This window comes from Lepisma saccharinum, chromosome 1 (genome assembly GCF_977018435.1).
Source record: "Lepisma saccharinum chromosome 1, izLepSacc3.1, whole genome shotgun sequence".
Lineage (NCBI taxonomy): Eukaryota > Metazoa > Arthropoda > Insecta > Zygentoma > Lepismatidae > Lepisma > Lepisma saccharinum.
The window spans coordinates 134,088,144-134,102,909 of NC_139229.1; positions in this window are offsets into that span (position 1 = coordinate 134,088,144).

The window sequence follows — 14,766 nt, forward strand, 5'->3', positions numbered from 1 at the left end:
TTTCTTTCAACAGCAAAAATAATTTTCCCATTTCGTATTTCATATTATAAATTCGTACTACAAATCAGAAATCACATGTAAGTTAAATGAGAAATATTGTATCAATGTACTTTTTAAAGTTTTGTCAATAATGGCATCGTGATCATCACACATTATTCAAATTTTATTAATTTTGCCTGTCTGTCTAGCCAAAAATATATGCTTATAGTTAATTATACGAACTTGATGTTTTTAAAATGCATATTGGGCTTCCACCTTCAATGCACTGTAACCATAAACACAAAATATCGCATGACTTTTAAAAATAATGTAACCTTTTACATATTTCAATTTGTATAAGGTGAAGTTATTCACCAAAATATTCGGTGTCGTCGTCCACGCCGTTTTCCAGTGGATCACATAGAAACTGGAGAAAGTCGTGGTTTCTTGTGTTTATGCTTATGTCTGCTTATAACTACCATTCCAATTTTATGTTGTTTTTTAAACTGAAACATGTCAGAAAACGTAAGGGATAAAATTAAAATGAAGCAACCCTCCTAGAAATAGGCAATACACGTCCTGTACTCTCATTTAATGTAAAATAAATTTGTGACATTACACAATGTAGCCTGCAATCTTTCAAACTAGTAGGGAATTCTTTCTTCGAACTTTTCAAATTATTATCCACCTACTCCAATTAACATAATGGGAAAAAATGATTTCGCAGTGACGAGAAGGCTCGACACAAATGTTAATCATTCTATATTCTGAATCACAAGCGGCTAGGGACAGCTGTAGCAAACTCGAGATGCTAAAAGCACCAAACCTGACCTGCCTAACCTAACCAAGTACAGAAATAAAGAAAACCTGCCTAACCTATTTAGTTATTTAGCTCGTAGCTGTACGTAAGTACTGTAGAATAAAACATGTTGTTTAATATAATGTGAGTCTTAATATAATCACAAAATCAAAACAATTATTATGCAGTATATTGAAAATGGGCTGACATATAACGGTGCAAATGGAAATTAAATCGTATTCATAACAAACTGAAAGAGCACTTAAAAATTGAAAAAAATAATCAACCGTTACATGTACAATGTACATTTACGAACGACTACCATCTCATCACGTAATATAATTAGCTTACATATGTTGTTTCATTAAGAAAAACAGCTTGATGTCCTAACCAGTTTCAGGTATATAGTTTCGTGCATGGACATTGTAACATTTTGACATTGTGCAGTGACATAAAACACACCATCCATTCGGAAATTATTCCTTGTACATACGTACAAGTGGTAATGATATTGTCTGAGTGCACTTGTTATATTTTTTACCAGTTATGATAAATTAAATGTAAAATATCATATTAATCAACCGTTCCATGTACAAGGTACATTTTCTGAATGACTACAATTTCATCACATAATGAATAACCAAACATATTGTAAAAAACCGTACTACACATGTATGTTTCATTAAGGAAAAAAGCTTCAGGTCCTAAGCAGTTTAAAGGTGTTGTCGTTTCGTGCATGGAAATTGTAAGAGTATACATATTTGTTTGAAAAACACACTACCATCCATTCGGAAATTTTTCCTTGTACATACGTACAAGTGATAATGGTACTGTCTAACAGTGCACTTGTTTTTTTGTGCTTTTTTACCAGTTATGATAAATCAAATGTAAAATATCATATTAATCAACCGTTCCATGTACAAGGTACATTTTCTGAATGACTACAATTTCATCACTTAATGAATAACCAAACATAATAATGTAAAGTATTACCGTACTACACATGTGTGTTGCATTAAGGAAAAAGCTTAATCCTAAGCTGTTTCTGGTAATGTAGTTTCGTGCATGGACATTGTAAAAGTATGCATATTTGTTTGTAAAACACACTACCACGCATTAGAAAATTATTCTTTGCACGGTACGTTCGTACAAGTGGTGAGGATACTGTCTAACAGTGTACTTGTCCTTTTTACCATTTATGATAAATCAAATATAAAATATCGTATTGTATTATATATTTTTCTTTGAAAAATATTTGTACGAAACAAAAACACAACCAATCAGAAACGTCCCTTGTACATATGCATGAACGGCAATCATACTGGTAAACATTTTACGTGCCTTCTTTTTTTTGTCAGTGATTATTTGGAAACAGTAGATTTCTTGTTTGCAATGCCACATTCACATCAATCCCAATAGAAATGACTTGCAATATTTACATATTATTTAATTGCCAGGGCACAGTAAGTTATGCATGGTGTACATTTCGTGAAATGTTCTCTTTTGTTGAGGAAAATTATTATAGCAAACACACGTTCATTACCACCTTTAGGCCTCTTTTGCAATGCCATTTTCATATAATTAAATTTATCAAACTTAAAACAGATTACCCTAACCTAGAACAGTAGTTTTTATTTATATATATTTATGATCTTGTATTGGCAGTCGGTAGGCACTCATTTAAATCTAACTTAATTTACAATGTAACTGTTAATCCTAATACATAACATTTTCGGTGTGCGGACGTAAATACCTAACTAACATTCATTTCTTAAACATATATTTATGTGTTACACATTACTTTATTTATTTTTGTTCCTGGGATTTCATACAAAACAGCCCAAATGCGCTTATGCACAGTCTACTGTCCACGGTGCAACCAATGAAAACGTTGTATTTCTCGTATCAAAGTATGAGAATAGAAAGGCTTCAAAGCAAAAGGTCTCTAACATGTCGTTAGTTAACGGGCCTATAAAATCGCTTGAGCGAACATTAAAAGTTTAACAGGCTGCTAAGATTTTAGTGGTGCGTTAACTATCAACTCGTTAAGAACGTTTTAAAGATGGTTGAGCGAACCGGGCATCAGTGTTTTAGAGATTTCATAACGTGAGGTTGCAGTTATCTTTGATAGATGTGTTATTATGTAGTGCTATTTTTTTTATAGACCTTGGGAGTATAACGTCGTCGCAGTTCGTGTTGGATGTCTAAACAGAGCAGGTAAAAGTGGCAACAGCTGTTCTCCAAAAAAAAAAAAAAAAAAAAAAAAAAAAAAAAACAGGCGCTGGCTCGAAATCAGATACGCTTCCTCTCGAGTTATGACAAAGCTAGCGAACTTGCGTTCGAATCAGGACTTCAATTATAGCTTCTCACGATTTTACGAAGTAGTTAAGAACGCAAATGAGCCAGCTCCGGTCCTAAGAGATTCAGGTTGGCAAAACTTGCCTTGGTTTACCACAGCCTTTTGCATCACGATTATCCAACGCGATAAATTTTAGTCTGCAGTCTCCTTCCAGCTTAGCGTCTGCTCATTATCACATCGTGGTCGTGTCGTCTGCAGGGTAAGGCTATTTTTCTTTTTTCTTCGTTGTGTATGAAGCTCTTTAGAGGAAACAGGCGTATATCCCAAACTTTTCGTTCTTTCAATCATTTCGTACGTTCATAACGGTAAACCCATTTTCCTTATAATACATCGTGAAGGATTATTTACATAAATTGGCGAGTACGTCATCTCCATATTTGTACAGTACATGCAATTTATATATTTCGATATCAGAGAGTCGTTAATATAAAATATTAATCTTGGAACTTGATAGTGATATAATTTACGCTCTCTCCTCTAATGTTTTTTTTAGAATTAATTTCTCCAGTGGTGATTTACAAGATTTTCGTTTCAAAGTTTGAAACAAATATTACCAAATATTGACAACAACAGCATCAAATATTTTAATTCTAGTGCTATCTCACCAATGGCTTAGTAATGTTTTAGTATTTAGAGTTCGTCAGTGTTGTGTTCCTAGCACGTTAACTGCGACGTGAGTTGTATTTAACTCACACTAGTTTTACGCCCGGGGCCTCGTGAAGCGTATTTAACTCACACGTCTCTTTTTACCTTGGGAGCCTCGTTGTGCACCGACAACTCAAGCTACGATGCTACAACACACATGTTACGTGAGTAGTGGCCCCGTTGATGGATAGAAGTACATTAACTTCTCTTATATTTATTTTTGTATTTAAATTTCACCTAAATCTGACAAGTAAACCAAAATATATTTTCGCTCATAAACGGTTTTCATGTTTTTCGGATCGTGAGTTTTGGCCTTGAATTGTTGCTGGCCAGCCTCTACAACGATACCAATACATTAGTATACGCCAGACTCGTGGTACAAATAACAAAATACTAAATGCTTAGAAAGAAACGATAACAATACTTAGAAAAAATCAATAAATATGCTGTGAGCCAAATATAACCTACGCACATGAAATAATTAAAAATAAGAATTTTTCATCTGATCATCAAGAAACATATTGCACAGATAAAGATATATCTTAATCTGTGCATATTGCTTTCAACATTTATATTATATGCTTGTAATAAAATATCGTGGCCCCATGGAAATTTTTCTTTTCTTTTATTGTGGCAGTCAACGTGGTAGAATTATATTTATTTATTTATTTGAGAAAATTTCAGATACAGCACAGGTGGCCATTTTACACTGAAATTGTCAACAATGAGAAAGCAATAATTATAATAAGCATAAAGATAAAAAATAAAATAAAATAAATAAATAAAAATAAATAAGAAATAATTAAGAGTAACAAAACAACATAAAAGTGAATAGCAAATGAACAAAAAAATAAGTAAGAGATGGCACTATGTGATATTAATTACAAGTATTTCTTCTGATGGAAGACCGAAAGGCAAACTCGGAGGAAATATATCAATATTTGAGGGGAGATCATTGTATTGTGTGGCAAGTCTATAACAGAGAGATCTTTTTTGAATTTCCAGTCTAGGTTTTTTTGTATAAAATAACCTTGTATTGCGAGTTGTGCGCATAGGTACTCTAAAGTGGAATTCCTCAAGGAGTGTGTTGCAGCGGATTTTGCCATTCACAATTTTGTATAAGTAACTGAAATCATTCTGCAAACGTCGCTGATAAGTAGTTTGTAAGTTTAGAAAAGACAAAAGATGCGGAGATGAAAAATTGCGTAATGAGGGAACCCTGTGACGGACTATAGCTAGGAAGAAGTTAAAGACTGAATCGATTCTGGAGAGGTGAGTGGGACATGCCATGGACCAGACGGGAGAGCAGTATTCTATTATTGGGGAGATGAATGATTTGAAGTACAAAGTGAGGGCTGAGATGTCACTAATTTCAGTGAAACGGTAGAGTAAACCTAAGAGACGCATGGCCTTTTTTGTGGTGCATAAAATATGTTCCTCAAATGTGAGCTTTTGGTCGAAAACTATGCCTAGGTCCTTATGAGAGGATACTGCTTTGATGTTATTGCCAGAGATGGAGTAAGATGACTTTAACAGATTCTTCTTGAGAGAGATAGTGAGAGTAGTACACTTGCCAGGATGTAATGTAAGGTCCCATGTCAGGCACCAGGAAGTAAATGTTGCTATGTCATTCTGAAGAAGATGAGTATCGTCGGAAGTGGAGATTTCCCTGAAAATTTTACAGTCATCTGCGAAAAGAAGGTAATTGCTAGAGGGAGCTGTGAGATGGTCGGCAAGGTCATCGACGAATAATATGAACAAGAGAGGTCCTAGAACACTACCCTGTGGAACTCCAGAGAGGACAGGAAGAAAGTGAGAGACAGTTCCAGGAAGAACGACACGTTGTTGGCGATCGCTAAGGTAATCTGTGAGAAGGGTGAGAAATTTGCCATGAATGTTGAATCTATTGCATAATTTGTGAATCAGAATACGATGACTAACAGTATCAAACGCTTTGGCCAGATCAAAGTATATTACATCTAGTTGTGAATTATTTGAAATGCATTTCATAGCATGTGAGAGTAAAACAGACAGGTTTGTAAGACAGGAGCTACCAGGAAGAAAACCATGTTGCTTAGAGCTTAAGTGCGGAGAAACAAATTTGTAGTCTGTCTTTGATTACTTTTTCACAGATAATGGACAGAGGAGAGAGTAAGGAGATTGGTTTGTAAGATTAAACAAAATTTTTGTTACCACTTTTGTGAATCGGTGTGATGTTAGCTTGTTTCCAAGCGTGAGGAAAGATGCCTTCCGAAAAACATCTGTTCAAGAGAATGGAGAGGGAATAGCACAGGGATTCCACAGTTTTCCTGAGGAACATGGTGTTGATATCATCCGGTCCTAGGGCACGGTGAACTGAAAGAGACGATAATAGATCCTTCACCTCATCGGGTGTAGTGACAAGCGTTGTTAGGGAAGAGGAACAGACTGGTCTTACGTTTGGCAACGCTGCATGGGAAGACGGGGGCCAGAAGTTACCATGAAAATAAGCGTTGAAGAGTTCTGCCCTTCGGTCCCCCATCGCACTTTCACTATCATGCGTAATTTCAGCTGGAATCCTACTGTTATTTTTCCTTGAGTTTATTAGATTAAAAAAGTTTTTTGGGTTTTCCGGGATTGTTGCAGTGATATTGTCTATATGTTCCTTATATTTTTTTTCGAAGGAGATACTTTGAGTGTCGTCGCAGAGCAGCAAAGGTATTGTGCGTGTGTTCACTCGGGAAGCCCTTCCAAAGTTGCCATGCTCGTGTCTTGTTGGCCAGTACATCCCGCACTTCGGAGTCGAACCAACACGGAAATCTACGAGAAGATATTTTCCCTGTAGGCACGTGGTCCGTCACTGCTGCTTGAATGACACCTGTAAATAGGTCAGCTGCCTCGTCGACAGTCCCGTCTTCCAAGATGCTCCAGGGGAAGGAGTCGAGGGAAAGTCTTATCTCCTCCCATGGCGCTCGGTTCCACAGGTAGCGTTTGTTCTGGATGGAGGGGCGATGACCTCTTCTAGGGGGTGGGGGGATGAGAATAGAAACATCCAAACTGTCGTGGTCGGAGGTCAGGAGGTACTTACGTGGCGTGATACTAATATCGTTAAGTGTTGACAGAACATAATCCAGGTTGCTGTCCTTCCTGGTGTTGAACAAATTATGTTGTTTCAGGTTTAAACCACAAATGAAAATTTCAATAAACCATGCGTCGTTCGTACATTTTGCTGTTCCATTCACAGGGTCTTGCCAGTCAATTGAGAGGTTGAAGTCCCCGAAAAGCGCAACGTCTCCCAGGGCAACTGCCGCAAGCAAAGAATCTCGACATTCTTCGAGGAGGAACAAAGGACTGTTTTTATGTGGCCTATAGTAAGAGCCAAGGAGAAGCTTCTTGGCACCGGTCACTGAAACTTCCACCCACAGTATTTCACAGTTCCGTTTTAAGTCGTGGCGTACTTTGCTTGGCCATTTTGAGTTAACACAGATCATAACGCCCCCACCACGAGTCGCACGATCGTTCCGATATATGGTGAAATGGCTTGCGAATTGCAGCTCACTGTCACAAACGTTTTTTGTCAACCACGTTTCAGTAAAAATTAGGCAGTCATATGCCATGAGTTCACATGCAAAAATTGCACAGTCGCCAAGCTTATTCTTAATGCTCTGTGTATTTTGGTAATACACAGAGAAATTTGCCACCGTTTTCACAGGCCCCGGATTCACATGTATGTCCCCGCAGATCAAGGCCATGCACAGGAGGTGAAAGTACCGGACCGGGGTCCCCTTACCTGCCGAGCGATGTTCCCGGCTGCTGGGCGAAGCCATGGCGGAGACACGCACACGTGTCGCCGCGAGTGCCGGAAAAGAAAATATCCTCTGAGCACATCTCCACCGCAATAGTTCATCAGCATCCTTTGACACAGCGGAAGGAATGCTACACTGAAGCCACGAGTACACTATGATTAAACAATAGTTTATAATTATACAATATAATTTCATGGCTCAGGTTATTGTGTCCCAAGCGTCTCGATCGAGATACCCACATGTAACCCTCGCGGTCCCAAGCGTCTCGATCGTCTCGATCGAGACGCTGTATCATGGTCATAGTTTTTACGTTATAATTTTTATATTTTTGGCTAGAATTTCGATTCTTTTTTATACATTGTTCCTAACACATATATTTAACAGAAATGCTTCTTGCACTTTTTTTCTTCATGTAAATGGAGGGGAAAAGGCGGGAAAATGGACTTCTCTTTTGCATCTCTTTCCAAGGGAAAACTTTTGCCGACAAAGGAAGACTGGCTTTGTTGTTCTAAAGCAATGCTTTTCACTCCCGCCTGGTAACTGCATTCCAAGGAAGCTTGTTTATCAGTATCCGATGTCAAACTGAAAGTTTTCTGTGCGGGCGCAAGCAGGGGGTGGGAGTGGGGGAAGGGGGAAAACTGGTTTTTGAATCTGCGTTGTGAGAATGGAATTTCGAGGCGGGCTGAAGGAAACCTTTGTTTTTGAGCACAAGTGTTCCACAAGTTGCAACACAGGTTACTCTGCATTGTCTAAAAATAGAATTTCAAGCAACTGAAAAAATCGGCGCTCATTTTTCACTGCGTTCTAGCTTTTCGTTTGTGAAAGTTTTGCGTAGGTGTGTGTCGTTTCGTGCCCAAGTGCGAGGATACTTTTTGAGTGAAGTGATAGACTTCCAAGGACTTTTTTGTCATCTTCGCGTTTTTCTTGTGGTGTGAAAAGTGATAATTTCTATGTGCATGTTTTCAACTTTTCATATCCTCTTTTTCAAGGGGCGGGGGGAGAAACCCCATTTTTTTTAAAAAAAAAAGTATTTTTCAGGAGATTTCTCCCCTTTCCCCGCCATATGTATACCGAATGTGCGTAAATTATATATAGTCTGAATCTGTGATTTATTCTGCGTACAACGGTATATCGTTCATATCTCCAGGGCAAATAGTCTCTGAGCTAAAGTCATTTCAAAGTACCGCTGCATTTTGAAGATTGAATCAGTGGCGGGCCGACCATTACTTTTGGGGGTACAACTCAAGTTACATTGGTCATATGATAATAATGCAAATATTTTTGTGTTCCTTATATGTCAGCAATTATTTCCATGTGCATGTCGACACTGTCATGTACTTTTTTCTTGGGGGGAAATTTTGGAATTTTGAGAGTTAGCTCCCTCCTCCGTGCCACATATACGCCGAATTTGCATACATTTTATATAGTCTGAATCTCTTGTTCATTCCGCGTACAACGGTATATCACTCATCTCTCTAGGGCAATTAGCCTCCGATCTACACTCATTTAATTGAAATTCTGCATATTGCTCAAAATCGGCTAGGGACCAAGGAGGTTACATGTGAAAATGGCCTTGGGACTCAAAAGGTTGGCCGGCTTTAGACAAAGCATTTCCTTTAACATTTTTGCTAGTATAAATGCTATGTAAATGCTTCCAAAAATCTCATAGCAGATCGTACTTTACACGGAAGCATTTCATGTAACTTTTAGGTTAGCTCTTGCGATTACAATGTATAACATATACAGCATGAGAGGCACGTTGAGTTACACCATGTATTCTGAGTGCACGGTGTTTACAATTGAAACAACAATATTATTTTTCTCCCCAGGTATTGCAGCTGGAATGCTGAAATTGTACGACGAGAGAGTTTGAAGTTTGCACTACAGAGGGTATTTTTTTTCCTGTGCAGCTCTAGCGAGAGAAGCCTGAAACAAACATGCCGCGCATGTTACTGTCGTCCACGTGTGAAGAGCAGCGAAGTGTGGTTCGATTTTTGTGGGCCAAAGGGCATACACCGCGTGGAATTCACAATGACATGCGTGGCATGTATGGGGACGACTGTCTGGACCAAGCAGGCCTCTATGGAGTGGAAACATGCTGGTTCCCCAGTACGAAAAAAATTCAAAGTGACTCAATCTGCTAGGAAAGTGCTTGTGACAGTGTTCTGGGACATGTTTGTTGTGTTATTGGTGGACTTTGCTGAAAACGGGACCACTGTGAATGCTGCAGCCTACATTAAAACTTTGGTTACGTTGCGTCGTGCCCTTCGTGACAAACGCCGCAACATTCATGCTGATGGTGTCAAACGTCTTCATGACAATGCCCGTCCCCATGTTGCTGCTCCTGTTCGTGAGAAACTCACAGAATTTGGGTGGGAGATGCTCCAGCATCCACCATACAGTCCGGACCTGGCACCGTCGGACTTTCATCTGTTTGGTCCCATGAAGAAGTTCCTGGCCGGCCAACACTTTGCGACAGATGCGGAAGTGAAATCAGCAGTCCGCAGATGGCTATACTCCAACCAAACGGACTTCTACGAACAGGGCATATTGAAACTGGTACCACGATGGGAGAAATGTGTTGAGAAACTTGGTGACTATGTAGAAAAGTAGGTCAAAGATGTCAGTTCATTTGTGATTTGTTTGGTTCTTGTTACATATTAAACTTTTTGCGAAAAAAATTATTGTGCGTTACTTTCCGATCTGCCCACGTAAAATATTCTTCCATACGTGTACAGTAAACGTTGTAAAGTATCTGTTTAAGCAGCGCCATTGGTTTGTATCTAATAACGTTTTGGATTTTAAAAAATTGAAGTGATACATTGTTTACATGTTACGCGGCCGCCATTACAACTTTACTCGTGACCTAGAGGTCGCTTCTGATTGGTTATGCTACGAAAAATGCTACGGATAGGACGGGTTCTATCCTTGAGATATGGCATGAAATATGCCATGGCATATGAAAAGCCATAAGATTTTTCACTTTACACGGTACCATTTTGGTCATGGCATAAATGTTAAGAAAAATGCTAAGGAAAATGCTTTCGTCTAAAGCGGAAGTAAGTCTACATCAGAGCAGGCAGACGCTCGTCGAATCCCAAAGGTAATTTCGCTGCGGTGCGCGTTTCTTAAATTTTGAATCTTCTTAATCATAATAAAACCACGGAATAGAAACACACTTTCTCCTGAAGCCCAGAAGAAGATTAATCTTGTTCCCAGCTACCTTTAAGCAAGAGAAGCTTCATTTCTTTGTTTATAATTAGGGGAAATCCCAGATATTTTTACAACACGTCCATGCAGCTGTGTAAGGGTGTTCTTCCACCTGGCGAGATGAAAAGGAACATCAGTCCTGATGGAGGCAAATTAAATTAAACTGTTCACCTGATGTTCCAAGAAGAAAGTGAGACGGGAGGGAACGGAAGATTCAGGTTCTTTTCTGCACACAAAGAAGTGTGGAAGAAAATACAGTTTTCGGGAAGTGCCGGTATTCATATTAAAGAAGAAAGCGGTGATCCAAAATGTTAAAAATTGCCTTAAATTCTTAATCTTAATTTTGATAAAGGTTAATATATTTTTACTTCAATCGATCCTTCTAGTGTACAAAAACGAATTGGCATGTACAGTCACCGGAATAAAAATTGTGCACCTAGATTCTGAAATACTCGTTTCCCTGCAAGGCTTTATGCGTGTTATCCAACTCCAAGTTGATTTTAATAACAAATTCTCAGTGGTAACTTCTACCACCGCCGTAGAGTTAGGCAACACACATAAAGCCTTGCAGAGAAGCGAGTATTTCAGAATCTAAGTGTCCAATTTTTATTCCGGTGACTGTAAATAAACAACGACGTGTACGTACTCCTCCTGGAGAAAGTTATCCATAAAGTTTCCTTGTACCTACACTAGAACTAAATATTTGATTTAATTTTTGTTATTTACCGTCGATTTCTGCCACTTTTGGCTAATCGAGACAATTAGGATCAGTGGTGAAATGATGAAATTGATGAAGGAACACACACAAAGAACACCAATGACCAGGCCTGGATTCGAATCAGGAACCCCTGAGCTGCACGTAGAACTCTGCTACTTGAAGTAAAAAGTAAGTGAAATAAGGACAATCCTAATTTTATTCTTAAGAATACATAGACAATTGAATAAACTTGCATTATCTCTGATTACATTATGCAGTACAATGTGATGATGAACTTTAATGGTCAACTGAATAATATTGCACATAATATATAATGTGTTTACACTATATAATGCAAAATAAACAAAAGTAACACGGCAATTATATTGCAGTTTGTAGTGTTGGACTATTTGGACAATTCTTATACCACTCATTAGTCTCTGCCTCTTTTAAGGACAAATAATCTGCCTTGATCCCGAGAGGAAGAAGTTTTCCTAGGCATTACAACGGCCTACCTCATAATTCTCGAATCAGCCTGCACAAATGTCAACATATTCAAGGAATCTAAGTTTAGCCCCATCCAGCACATAGACCGGATCTTGCTCCTTCAGATTATCGCATGTTCAAGTCAACGCCATCATTATTTCATGAGCGGTGCTTGATTAATATGAGAGCTGCGGTGGTCTAAATGGTAGTGTGTCTGACTGACTACCCCGAGGGAGACCAGTGTCCAATTCTCGGGTGAGTGATTTCATGTGGGGAATTTTTCAGGCATGAAGTGGCTCTGAGGTTCACCCAGCCTCTAAAAAATAAGTACCCGGGGCCAATCTTATGAATATAGCCGGTTTGAGCGTGGTGCTGAACACATCGCCTCCACAAATTGCAGAGATTGTGAACGTGGGGGGTTTACCTCTACATCCCCTACACTCGTTCACACATATTGCAAACATGCAAGGGGTAGCTTTACCGTTACCCTTTTCACTTGCTTTGTTAATACAGGGTAGCGTATATTGTATCTACCAACTTCAATTGACAACTGGAAGACGGTGAGTGCTATGCAATATGATTATGAAATAAATATGCATTTAATACAGTATATAATATGGACAATACAGACATCAGTGTTCCTTGAAAATAACGTTGTCTAAATGTTCTCCTTATGCTTGGATACACTGTTCAATGCGATGCGGGAAGGCTTTCATGACGTGCGTCTCGACATGTTCCGTGGAACAGCGCGAATATCACGACGACTGACGGTTCACAACATTTTCCAACCTTAGAATGCTGTGTGTCTCTGGAACAGGTGCACTGCGATCTTCATTGTTCCGCCGCATACCCGGTGCCATTTTGGATGAAGGCTTCCACAGCCGCAATCCGCGTCTTCACCGGTCAACGCTCCATGGTATACTAATTGCGTAACACCCAACTCTTGTACTCAATTCCCGAGGTTCAGTGTTCACCTGGTTCTAAACAGAAGAAGCTCATGATGACTCTGGAGCCAAAACAGGGATATGTCACATATTACAAAAACCTCCAGTTCCTGATGAAACATGGTGTTCAAGTGACCAAAGTTGGCAAAGTTTTGAGGTTCAGGCACTCAAGATGGTTGAAACCATACATTGATACAAATACAGAGCTTCGAACATCTGCAAAGAGCCAATTTGATAAGGGCTTGTTTAAATTGATGGTGAATTCAGTGTATGGCAAAACAATTGAAAATGTCAGGAAACATACCGATGTTAAAATAATTACTGACCCCAGCCGGAGCAAAAAATTGGTTGCAAAGCCCAACTTCAATTACAGAAGAATTTATGATGAGCACATGGCACTTTTCAACATGATGAAAACAAAGATTAAGTTTGATAAACCTATTTATGAAGGGGCTGTAATATTGGAATCGTCCAAATTACATATGTTAACATTGTATTATGATGTGCTGAAACCTTTTTATGGTGATCGTGTAAAATTATTGTACATGGACACGGATAGTTTTATTCTTGATATTCAAACAGAAGATGTTTATCAAGATATGTCACAGCCTGAATTGTTTCAATACTTTGATACCAGTGAACATACATTAGTTCAACCCCACAACAAAAAGGTGCCTGGCAAGTTAAAAGATGAGACACTTGGTGATGTTATTGTGGAATTTGCTGGGTTAAGTGCCAAGGTGTACAGTTTTAAAACATGTAGTGCTGTTGTCAAAAAGGCCAAGGGCATTGGCAAAGTAACTGTGGAAAAAGATCTTGAATTTGAAGATTATAAAAATTGCATCAAATCACAGAGTTCAATCAGAACATCAGAAAATAGAATTCAGAGTGAGAATCACTTGCTGACTTCAAATATTGTAACAAAAGTGGCTCTGGACCCACATGATGACAAGAGATGCATTTTATCATGCGGCATGCATACTTTACCTTGGGGGCATTGTGATTTGAAAAGTGGCAAACAATGCCCAATTACAGAGCATGATTTGAAATAAATAAACATGCCCATGAACTTATTTGGGTTCAAAAAACAGGCTATTATGGACCTGCCAACACCACAACCCTCTTCTGATATGCTGTCTAAACTGAGTGGCTTGTTAATTATTCATCTGAACAGCATACTTACAGATGTTGATGAAGAAACAGGTAAAATATTGTACATATTTAACAATAATTTAAATCATTACCAATTACCTGTAGGTGGGCAATTGCAATTTATTACAACCCCTGAGGGTGATGTCAAGATTTCAGTAGGGAGAAATATTTATAGAATTAAGCACTCAAACATGGTTTCTGGCACTGTATATACTGTTTCTGCTGGTGACTGCTTATATATTGAGGTCCCTGGATCATATGACAAGCTTATACCCTTTTTTATAGAATTAAGAATCAGATACTCTATAATAAATAACCACTAAAACAAAATGCCTAATGATATATTTGGCCATACAAGACATGAAGATCACAGTGATGAGATTCTTATGCTTGATGTCAGAGTCAAGAAATTAAGAAGTGATTTACAAGCTTTACAAACTACACTGAATGCCAGTCTTCAATTAGAAATTACAAATTTACAATCACAATGCATGGACCCTCTTCTTAAAATTGATTCTGAACTCAAAGTGCTGCTTCAGAAATATACTGATTTGGCAACATTGGATAATTTTCAAAGTTTGGAAGAAGCTGTAGCAGCTCTTCAAGCCAAATTTAAGACCCAGGCTACCAACTCGGAGCAATTGAAACAGCAATTGGAAGAGCAGATAAATAATGTCCAGGCACAGCTCCAAACAATTGTCAAAAGCATA